Source organism: Schistocerca americana, chromosome X (genome assembly GCF_021461395.2).
Source record: "Schistocerca americana isolate TAMUIC-IGC-003095 chromosome X, iqSchAmer2.1, whole genome shotgun sequence".
Classification (NCBI taxonomy): domain Eukaryota; kingdom Metazoa; phylum Arthropoda; class Insecta; order Orthoptera; family Acrididae; genus Schistocerca; species Schistocerca americana.
The window spans coordinates 729729164-729739487 of record NC_060130.1 but is presented as its reverse complement, the minus strand read 5'-3'; positions in this window follow the sequence as shown (position 1 = coordinate 729739487).

The following is a 10324-nucleotide window of genomic DNA, read 5'->3' as shown; positions in this document are numbered from 1 at the left end:
ATCATCTTCCCTCCACGGATTCCCATTTGACCTACCTGGTGAGTGAATCCGACTACTGAAAAAAAAAAAAAATTACTCACCATGGAAACTGACTCTTATGATCAATTTAATTTCTTAACCTACCAAATTGATATCAATGACGTACCACCTGGTGGGAGGAGGAAATGGCTAGGGCACCACGGAATGATTCTTCACAGGCGTTTCTTGTCTTTTTCATTGCAGCGATATCTTTTAATGAAATTTCAATCTCCCACCTACACAAGGCGAGACAGGCACTCACGATTTGTTTCGTAAATACTAGTATGATATAGTATCACATTGGTAAAACGAGATCTGCCACAGTGTACAAAACATCTACATCCTCTTGAATTATAGCTTGTTGTTGCCGAACATAAAATGAATGTGTTTTTTCCCGACATTTGAGCCAATGACGTGAAAGATTGTATTCTCTAATGTTATTTCACATGTCTGAAATGTTTGTACAAGTAATACACATGTGCATGGCAGTTTTTTACAGGCACTGAACGTGAGAGACGCTCTCAGGTTGTGTAATTTGTCCATCAAGCTGAAAGAAATTGTTTAATATAGATTTTTATTTTTCATTGGAGTTTAAATTATTTCTTTTTCTTTACTCCGATAACGCTTTGAAGATAACGAGGACAATCTGCGGTGATCTGTAATTTTTGCAGCAAAGTAGTCGAAGTTTCTTTTTCCTGATTTTATGCAGAGTGGAAATGTCTCTGCTGACCATTTATGATTGGTGGCAATGCACTTTGTTGGACGTCACAAAATAATGAGATGCGAATTGCATCCTGCAGTTGAACGTAAAAAATATTCCGATTTTTCTGATGAAACTGAAATAAAATGAACTGCACCTATTTTCGTGGAAAGAGGACGTTTATCATCGTCGCGATTGTGTTCTCCTTGTTTAATAGATGCTAGATTGTAAGAGACGTGTTGATGTTAAATAACATTGTTCTCCATCGCAGAACAGCGGGCGCGGGAGGGGGGGGGGGGCGAGTCTAATGTGGGTGGTCGGACATAGCCACGCTCCAACTAGAGGTGTGGCGGTGTTGCTGAACTTCCCTTTTCTGTTGGCAAATGGCCGTGGCCTCAAGGCAGGCTGCATACCGTGAGTGACCACGGAGGGTAACAAAAGGCCTGGTGAGACCAGTGACCGCAGGGGGGTGGCAGTGGGCTGCAGAATAAGCGCTCGGCAGAGCAGCTAGCCATTTGAAAAAGTGATCTGGAGCATTCTCCGGAATTTCGTTGTTCCTGAAGGGGTCCAGTCTTTCCGGTAAATACGTTTAACTGATTGTAGAAAATAACTGCGTTGACAAATAAATACAATTGTTCTCCATTCCAGAATGGCGGGCTGCTGGGGGCGAGGGTAGAGGGGCATGTATATTTTGGGTGGTCGCCGAACACAGCCGTGGAGTGTGGGGGGCTGTGTCGCTATATTTTAAATGAACACGTTGCACTGGGGTGGCCATCCTTTTATCACAGATTGATTAGTTGACTATAGATGCTATTGTGTTGGCAGTTAGCAACCACGCAAAGCACAGCAGAGCAGCTGACTGTTTGAGAAAGCCTGTGTCCTCCCCACAGGTGGGTGTATGGAGGGAAGGAGGAGAGGCATGATGGGAGGTAAGAGGGCGTCAATTTTCAGCAATTTGTCACCTCCTATAGATGACAACGCATGTTCAACTGACGCTCCTCTGCAGTCTTTTAGGACAACAATTTTCCCTGCATGTTCAACTGCCACTCCTTCGCAGGCTTTTAGGACAACGATTTTCCCCAGTACATGTGTTGCATTATGACCCGTTCATTAAGAGTGCTGGTTTTTTCACAACAGTTTCGAAGTGTAATTAGAACTGTGATGCACTGTTTCCATCAGTTGTGGTAGTGTGTATAGGATTCGGTTACCTGGGCTTCACGGTCATTTTTGAGCAATGCGTCTGTAGCAAACTCTGACGTCAAACAAAGATAGATACTGTATGCTTACAGGTAATACACTCTTTAAACTCCTCTGTTTCCAACACCAGCACCTCGTCACTTGACCATATTTCCAGCCAAAAAGAATAAAGATAGTACCTTACACATCTGCCCTTTTCCCGCCAGCTTGCACGTTTGTAGGTGAAGGGTAGAGTTTGAGTGTGTCTGTTACTAGTTCCGAGTGGTATTGCAAAATCTTTCCCAGCAGGATGACACCAGTTAAGTGGTATCGTCAGTTTTTGAGTTGTATTGCGATTTTAGGCCGTCCTCGTGTAGCACTATGCATATAGTTGTGTTTGATCTTTATGATTAATTACATAATTAGGACCTATCATTACTTCATTTTCCCAATCAAAATAAATAAGCCACACTAACCTAACCTTCCTCTCCTGCATCTGGACAGTTTCCATGTGTTTGGGGGAGGGGGAGGGGGGGGGCGATGCACTTGGGCTTTCCATCCAGTACTGCAACGAGGGTTTGAGTCCCAGAAAGGGCAGTGCCATTTTTAATTTCCCATCAGTTCCAAGTGCCTCTGGAGGTATAATTGTGTTAGGGGGCGCAGTTGGGCTCTCCTTCCAGAAGGACCAGGATTCGAGTCCCAAATGGGTATGGCCATTTTTAATTTTCTGCCAATTCCTGGGTGGCAAGGGGGAGGGGGCATCATCACAGCTCTGTGACAAAGAAATCCTCACTACTAAGATTCGAAATTCCAGCCAAAATTCGAAATTCTGGCCAGTAGGGTATATGGGGGAGGGAAGGGGGAGGGAGAGAGTGGGAGGGGGAGGGGGCTGCGGCCCACGTGCGGGCTGAGAAAAACACATGACAACATCTGGGGTGGTAGTGGCCATGGTCGGGGTTGGGGTTGAGCATGATCAGGGGTGGGGGTGGACATGGCCAGGGGGGAATTAATTGATCAATTTAATTAATTTGAATATGAATTTGATATCAAAATTGCACCGATGCCGCCATTTGCCTACTACTGACATAGCCCATAAAATACAACTCCAACTGTTTTTCGGTGGGGATCCTAGTCCTCCTTCTGACCGCATTAAAAAGCAGCACAACTGTGGGAGCAGCGAGCCAAGATGTGAGTGTAGTAGCAAAAACCTGGGTGAACTGAGTTACGCCTTGTAACAGTTTCCATATCTGCTGCTTATATAAGCAAACGTCTTCAGACAATAAAACCTCTTATGATAAGACAGATATTATGATACACTTGAGTCCCAGAAAGGGCACTGCCATTTTTAATTTCCCATCAGTTCCAAGTGCCTCTGATGGTATAATTGTGTTAGGTGGCGCAGCTGGGTTCTTCAAGCAAATTGTGCATGAGAACACTGCCAGTGAATGAGATAGTCGAATCTTGCAACACTAAAAAGAAACTTAGACCAGCAGTGTGAATGAGAAGTCACTGAGGGACACACTTTAACGAACCTCCTGAACCAAGGAGAAAAAAGTAACTGCTAAGAAACCTGCCACACAGACGAAAAACAGTACCCAGGAGTCACAATCGTGAATGCAAAGAATACTGCCCTCTGATGGGGGAACAGAATTAGCAGGAAAACACTGTCCCAGCAAAACTAACTAGCCCATGATGAGGAATGTGAAAACAGAATCTGCTCCGGCAAACAAACCAATACATAGACAAACTAAAACCAGACAGAAAGAACACTGAAGCATAAAACCTTTGAGAGACGACAGCATCATGACGCACTTTTACCTTATCCCATTGAAGTGTGGCAAACGAGAGGAGGGAAGACAACAACGAAAATAACAACAACAATGTGCTTCCACACACATGGACACAGCATGGCAGATGAGAGAAGAAAGGACATCATAACATTCTGCTAACGCATGTAAGAAACAGCCTCATCACCACTGAAGTATCCTTGTCCTGAAGGGAGATCATAGACATTTTTAAAAGAAACTTTATTAACAAAACGGAACTCAATTATAATATCCTTCGATGAATATCCATACAAATACACTCCTGGAAATGGAAAAAAGAACACATTGACTCCGGTGTGTCAGCCACCATACTTGCTCCGGACACTGCGAGAGGGCTGTACAAGCAATGATCACACGCACGGCACAGCGGACACACCAGGAACCGCGGTGTTGGCCGTCGAATGGCGCTAACTGCGCTGCATTTGTGCACCGCCGCCGTCAGTGTCAGCCAGTTTGCCGTGGCATACGGAGCTCCATCGCAGTCTTTAACACTGGTAGCATGCCGCGACAGCGTGGACGTGAACCGTATGTGCAGTTGACGGACCTTGAGCGAGGGCGTATAGTGGGCATGCGGGAGGCCGGGTGGACGTACCGCCGAATTGCGCAACACGTGGGGCGTGAGGTCTCCACAGTACATCGATGTTGTCGCCAGTGGTCGGCGGAAGGTGCACGTGCCCGTCGACCTTGGACCGGACCGCAGCGATGCACGGATGCACGCCAAGACCGTAGGATCCTACGCAGTGCCGTAGGGGACCGCACCGCCACTTCCCAGCAAATTGGGGACACTGTTGCTCCTGGGGTATCGGCGAGGACCATTCGCAACCGTCTCCATGAAGCTGGGCTACGGTCCCGCACACCGTTAGGCCGTCTTCCGCTCACGCCCCAACATCGTGCAGCCCGCCTCCAGTGGTTTCGCGACAGGCGTGAATAGAGGGACGAATGGAGACGTGTCGTCTTCAGCGATGAGAATCGCTTCTGCCTTGGTGCCAATGATGGTCGTATGCGTGTTTGGCGCCGTGCAGGTGAGCGCCACAATCAGGACTGCATACGACCGAGGCACACAGGGCCAACACCCGGCATCATGGTGTGGGGAGCGATCTCCTACACTGGCCGTACACCACTGGTGATCGTCGAGGGGACACTGAATAGTGCACGGTACATCCAAACCGTCATCGAAACCATCGTTCTACCATTCCTAGACCGGTAAGGGAACTTGCTGTTCCAACAGGACAATGCACGTCCGCATGTATCCCGTGCCACCCAACGTGCTCTAGAAGGTGTAAGTCAACTACCCTGGCCAGCAAGATCTCCGGATCTGTCCCCCATTGAGCATGTTTGGGACTGGATGAAGCGTCGTCTCACGCGGTCTGCACGTCCAGCACGAACGCTGGTCCAACTGAGGCGCCAGGTGGAAATGGCATGGCAAGCCGTTCCACAAGACTACATCCAGCATCTCTACGATCGTCTCCATGGGAGAATAGCAGCCTGCATTGCTGCGAAAGGTGGATATACACTGTACTAGTGCCGACATTGTGCATGCTCTGTTGCCTGTGTCTATGTGCCTGTGGTTCTGTCAGTGTGATCATGTGATGTATCTGACCCCAGGAATGTGTCAATAAAGTTTCCCCTTCCTGGGACAATGAACTCACGGTGTTCTTATTTCAATTTCCAGGAGTGTATATACAGCAGAATTATTTTTGCTGTGACGTTGTTGTGATGTTCCTATATGACGAACCCTAGAGTCTTGACAGGCGGCGTGAAGTCCTGGGATGTTACTGGACCAGTGCTGCTGGAGTGTGAAGGCTGATGTGGGCCAGGTCTGCTGGCTTGGAGTGTTGAGACGAAACTGCTGGAAATGCCAACTGGTAGCGCTGGAACTGAATCGGTGATATGACCAGATGGAACTGCTGCCAATGTTGACTTGAGGTGTAGGACATTACTGACTTTACACTATCCTGCAGAGGCCGAAATAGCAGACAGATATCAAATTGGCGTTGTGAGGACATGTGACCTTGCGTAGTAAAACAGCGCTCTAACGAAAACGCTCTTTGCTGCTACAGACACACTGCCTGTCTGCGAGGTTGGCGACCTGGGATGCTGTGAGGTGATGTGTATCTCTGTGGTAAACAGCCCAGGCTATAGAAAGAAATACGTCGGTGTTGATGGAAACCATTTACCCGCGTCCTCCTTGCAGGGCAGTTGCCCACACGGCCTGCGGAGAAATTGACTACTGGTCAGACATAACAGAGAGAGAGACAGTGAGACAGTGAGTGAGTGTGAGAGAGAGAGAGAGAGAGAGAGAGAGAGAGAGAGACTCGGTTAACCTACTAACACAGTAACCTCAATGATGACAAGCACTTAAATACGAATACAAAAGTTACTGTTTGGATGTACACTGATGAGCCAAAACATTATCACCATCTTGTTAATACCATGTGGTTCCACGTTTGGAACCTAGTACAACAACGATTCTGAGTAGCATGGAGTCAACAACTTCTTGGTAGATTTCTGGATGTATGTGTCACCAGATTTCTATGAAACGGTCGCAGAATCCCCATAAATTACGATTTATTGGTTTATGGGCACAGAGCTGGCGACTGATAGGTCTCCATATGTGTTCCATCAGGTGAATTTCGTGGCCAAGATCTCAATGTGAGCGCACTACAGTGCTCCTTAAAGCAATGTAGCACGATTTTGTCCTATTGATGTGGACAGTTATCTTTCTGAATGAGGCCATCACTTTTATTTGGGAATGATACAAGCAAGAAGGGATGCATCTGGTCTGTGATAATGTTCACATAGTCCACAGCTGTCCCAGTAAATTCAGTTACTACTACAGAGAGGTCGAGCAGATGAGGCCTCTGCACAATGTCAGGAATCGTCTGAAAGCGCTCGTGGCGCTAAGTAAACATGATTATTCAGTGAATCATTTATTGTGACAACTTTACAAAGGATGGTGGACTGTTGGCCGTAGTTACCTCCTGCCCAGGTCACGGACAGACTCTCGATGTCTGACGCTGCGCCAGTCCTTGCGCCTGCATCCTTGCGAGATGTTGCTGTTCTGTCGATACAGATGCTTAGCCCAGCCTGGTACAGCATGGATAGCTGCTACCGGCTGAGGGAGTGTACTCGATTCCACTCCGTGCCTCTTCTTCCCTGGACCACCCCATCCGCGGTGTGCTGTAGGCAGCATGTGTTGAACCCAATACTGCCGGCCTGGTAGGACCCGAACCCGGATGAGCCTAGGCAGTGGTCCGTCTGGAACCCTGGTCGTTGTCGTCGTCTTCCGTCCCACACTCAGAGAGTACAGCATCTGGTACTACACTGCTGCAGGCAGTTCATCAGCTCTCCCATCAGTAGTGATTGGTGTGGCACAGCATAAAGTTCGTCAGTGGAATTCAGCACTGCAGCACTCCATGGCTGGTTGGTACTGCGCTGGTTGATCTGAGGCAAGACTTACTAAAACAACATAGTCATGAACAGAATGTCGTCTACACGGACTCCATTTTTCCCACTGACCTGAACCGGTCTCCCCTACTTGGAGCTGGGACTCCAGTATTTAAAGAGCTCTTCGTAGCTCCGTGACGTGCGGTTTACTAGCGATGACCGCATGTGGCCTCGTTATTCTGCTACCCTTGCTTTAGTTCTCTCTCAAGAGCTAGTTAAATTAGTCTATGAATGTTTTCCCGAGCCGTGTCTATTGCTACTTGCGGCATCCCACAGCGGGAACGAGCGTGCGTGTTATTTTGCTTAGTCGCTGTCCTTTTCTGTTTTCCCACTGCATGTGCTCTCTCTAACTCAGCTACTGCAGAGTTGCAGACTGCGCTGCCCGTCTGTCTTGCATCACCGTGCTTCCTGGTCCGCCGCTAATCGTGGCGTAACCAGCCTATCTCATGTTAAGGTGCCTGAACTCCATTAAAAATTTTATAACTTGGAACCCATATTACTCTGTGCCGTAACAAGCAAAAATCATCTACTACTTTAAGCGTCTCGTTTCCTAATCTAATACGCTCAACATCATTTGATTTAATTCGACTACATTCTATTATCTTTGTTTTGCTTTTGTTGATATTCATCCTATATCCTCCTGCCAAGGCACTGTCATTTGGTTCATCTGCTCTTCCAAGCCCTTTGCTGTCTCTGACAGAACTTCAGTGTCATCAGCAAACCTCAAAGTTTTTATTTCTTCTCCCTGGGCTTTAATTCTTACTCCAAGTTTTTTTTGGTTTCCTTTACTGCTTGCCCAATGTACAGACTGAATAACATAAGGAAAAGGTTAAAAACCTGTCTCACTCCCTTCTCAACAACTGCTTCTCTTTCATGCCCCATGACTCTTATAACTGCTGTCTGGTATGTGTTCAAGTTGTAAATAGTTTTTCGCTTCCTATCCTTTACCCCGCTACCTTCGGAATTTCGAACAGAATATGCCTGTCAACATTGTCAAAATCTTTCTCTGAAGTCTACAAATGCTATAAACGGAGGTTTGCCGTTCTTCAACCCTTGTTCTAAGGGAAGTCGTAGGGTCAGTATTCCCTTGTATGTTCCTACGTATCTCTGAAATCCAAACTGATCTTCCCTGAGGTCAGCTTCTACCATTTTTTACATTCTTATATAAAGAATTCGTGTTAGTGTTTTGCAACCATGACATATTAAACTGATAGTTGGTAATATTAACACCTGTCAGAACCTACTTTCTTGGAATTGGAATTATTACATTCTTCTTGAAGTCTGAGGGTACTTCGCCTGTCTCATACATCTTGCTCAGCCAATGGTAGAGTTTTGTCAAGCGTGGCTCTGCCGAGGCTATCAGTAGTTATGAAAGATTGTCGTGTGCTCCCAGGGCCTTGTTTTGACTTGGGTCTTTCAGTGCTCTGTCAGATTCTTCTTGCAGTGTCTTATCTCCCAGCTCATCTTCATTTACATCCTCTTCTATTTCTATAATACTGCCTTAAAGTTCAACTCCTTTGTATAGGGTTGGTTTTCCAACTGAGCTCTTGATATTCCTGTATCTCTTTTCTATTTCCCACAATTTTCCTCTTACATAACTGTGGCTCTCAGGAGTTGTAGGCTGTGTCAATTTGATAATATCAAATTGCAGTTGGTCATGTCACTGAGGTCTAGGTGGTGGCTATTTGTTAACAAAAAATTGGTGGCTATTTGTTAGTAAAAACTTAATATCACATCATTCAAGGCACCAGCAGAGATCAAACCAGAGCAGATATGTAAATAGTCTCATTGATACCCAATTTTTGGTATTGTCACTCATTTTTGTATTTTTCCACATTTCACGTATTATCTCGAGTTACATAAGATCAACCCCACTGTTCCTGACGTCGTGGCGAGTCATTATGCTCTCAGGCAATCACAATGTAGTATGGGACCGGTTTATTTGTCATTGCTAAGCCACCACTTCACTACTAGTGTGTGTGACATCATTGCGTATGTGTTAGAAACGAAAACATTGCTATAAATAATGATGTCATAGTAAATTCTAGAAGCATGACCAGTCTCCAACCATAGATACTGTACGTATAAGAAATACACTCTGCAAGAACTAAACCCCTGCTTTGTCACCACTACATTACTGGATTGTGTGATATCATAGCAAAATTCTGATGCTCCCAACCAAAGATAATGTGCGCATGGCACAGCATTACAAACACGCATTTAGAGAGCATGACACTGTTGTGCCTAAATTTGATTTTTGCGTGTCATTACATGTTTTGCAAAATCTTAGTCTACCCACACATCTAGGTGAGTTGTGTGCGTCCATCACGGCGGTGAGAGTAGCCTCATGGAAACACCCGGCAGAAATACTACAGCTCGGTACATAAACACTCGCAAAGCCATCCCTACAGTAACGGGGTCTATTAAAATGAACTGGCTCTCATATTGGTGGTAATAATGACTATAGAAAAATTGTTGCTCAGTGCTACAAAAAGAAACGCACGTAGAGAGGCGAGCAGAATCTCAGACAAACCTCAAAATAACCTGCAAGTTAGCCCATCCTTCGAACTCCAATGCGTGGAGTACAGCTGCGAATACTGAGCAAGCAATGGCCGAGAAATGTGCATAGTTATAGATGTAATGATCGACTGGCTCAGAAGGCACTCAGTCATTCAGGGAAGGGACATGCTGCCTCAGAAAGCCAGTCGTAGCTCACTGACTCTTTTGCAGATAAATGCTGCTAACGCTTTACGTGCCAAGCATTCCCTTCCTCTCCCTTTTCTCTCTGGACCAATGAGAAATAAAATTCCCTTCCTCCCCAAACCGTCATGCTTTTAAAACTTGTGCTTATGCATTGGTTTCCTCATTTTCTACCCAAGTGCACTCCCACATGGAATGATGACAAGTGATTACAATTACGATATATAACAAAATACACCCTGCAATATTATTAGAATGTGCAACAGCGTTATAAGTCTCACACATTAACTACAGGAAAACCCGAGTGTGGCCACTGCTATTAACGTAATTTCGATTGATTCATAGAATCCCAAAGACATACACTAAACAGCTAGTACACTACCAAATTTAAAAAAATCATATGAAAAACTTATGTGTACAGTAATAATAGATGACTTTGCATATACCTATTTGGTTT